This window comes from Elephantulus edwardii, unplaced genomic scaffold (genome assembly GCF_000299155.1).
Source record: "Elephantulus edwardii isolate Elephantulus edwardi_28Jun2011 unplaced genomic scaffold, EleEdw1.0 scaffold00002, whole genome shotgun sequence".
Lineage (NCBI taxonomy): Eukaryota > Metazoa > Chordata > Mammalia > Macroscelidea > Macroscelididae > Elephantulus > Elephantulus edwardii.
Window position 1 is genome coordinate 25,898,160 of NW_006399752.1, and position 1,637 is coordinate 25,899,796.

The 1,637-nt window shown below is 43.6% G+C and overlaps 1 pseudogene; it reads left to right on the forward strand.

The window, feature by feature from the left end:
- The first annotated feature begins 218 nt into the window (after positions 1-218).
- Positions 219-1,162, forward strand: LOC102871925 (annotated as a pseudogene).
- The last annotated feature ends 475 nt before the right edge of the window (positions 1,163-1,637 follow it).

Consider the following 1,637-nt stretch of genomic DNA (forward strand, 5'->3'; position numbering starts at 1 on the left):
GATTTGATGGTACACGCACACAAAAATAATAATTTAAAAAAATTAAAAAAAAAAAGAAAAGCCAAAACAAACAAACAAAAAAAAGGAGCAGATTTGAGCAGCAGCACCGGAAATGACACCCGAGAGGGCGGATCCAGGGCCCCCGCTCAACTTTACCTGTTGTCTGTATGTTGTCATCTGGTGTCTGACTCGTGTCCAGGGAGGTCCTACTCATCAATTTCCTGGTCCGTACTTCCAGTTCCTTCATGGATTTGAAAGCTCTCCTTTCCTCCTTGAATGACCTTACACCTCTCTCTTTTGCTGAAAGTTGGTACAATGTTGATTTACTGGTAGAACCCAGCCCTCCACATACCGTAAACACACTTTTCCTGACCAATGACTTGACCAAAGAAGTGATGGAGGAGGTGCTGCAAAAGAAGGGCAATTTCATTCTCTCCTACCATCCGCCCATTTTCCTACCCATGAAGCGCATAACCTGGAAAACCTGGAAAGAGCACCTGGTGATCCGGGCTCTGGAGAACAGAGTTGTTCTCTACTCTCCTCACACGGCCTATGATGCTGCCCCGCAGGAAGTCGACAACTGGCTGGCCTAAGGGCTTGGAGCTTGTACTTCTCGCCCCATATATCCTTCCAAAGCTGCCAACTAACCTACAGAGGAAACGCATCGAGTAGAATTCAACGTCAGTCACTCCCAGGACCCGGAGAAGGTCATTATCTGCACTGAAAGGGATCGCAGATGTCTCCGTCACCTCTTTTTCTGCTAGGCTTGGTGATGAAGAACACCCAAGAGTCAGTCTGAGTTGTACCCAGGAGGATCTGCTTCAAGTGGTGGCTTTTCTCTCCCAAAACAGACAACTTGATCAGAAGACAGAAATTCTCTCTCTAGAGAAGCCTCTGTTTCTCCATACTGGAATGGGCCGGGTGTGTACACTGGATGAGTCTGTCTCCTTGGCCACCATAATCGAAAGAATCAAGAGTCACCTAAAAATACCTCATGTTTGCCTTAGTCTTGGAGTAGGGAGTACCTTAGAGTCCCAAGTCAGAGTTGTGGCCCTGTGTGCTGGTTCTGGGAGAAATGTTCTGCAGGGCATGGAGGCTCACCTTTACCTTACAGGTCAGATGTCCCATCATGATGTTCTGGATGCAGCTTCCCAAGGAATAAATGTCATCCTCTATGAGCACAGCAACACTGAATGAGGCTTTCTAACCTTCGGGATAGGCTTGGTGCTCACTTAGAGAATAAGATCAATATTATCCTGTCGGAAACAGACAAGGACCCTCTTCATGTGGCATAATGAATATGGAGATAGTAGATGAGTGCAAACTCCATTATGTAACCAGTCAGTGGGCTTGTATCTTTCCAGAATGTCTCAGACTGTATATTTTCTTTGGTGGTATACTAATCTCATTCACCAAATGTCTTATAGCTCTTAAAGTGAAAGACAATGAACTATGATATTAAAGATAAATATTCATTATACATTATAGGAAAGATTGAGTAATGCAAGAATAAAGAACAACTATGATAAATGTTACAAAAAAAAACCCCAAAAACAAACAAAACCCAGAACAGATTTGAGGTATTGAACATTAATAATCAATGACCAGACCCGTTGTGGAATGAAAAAATATTGAGA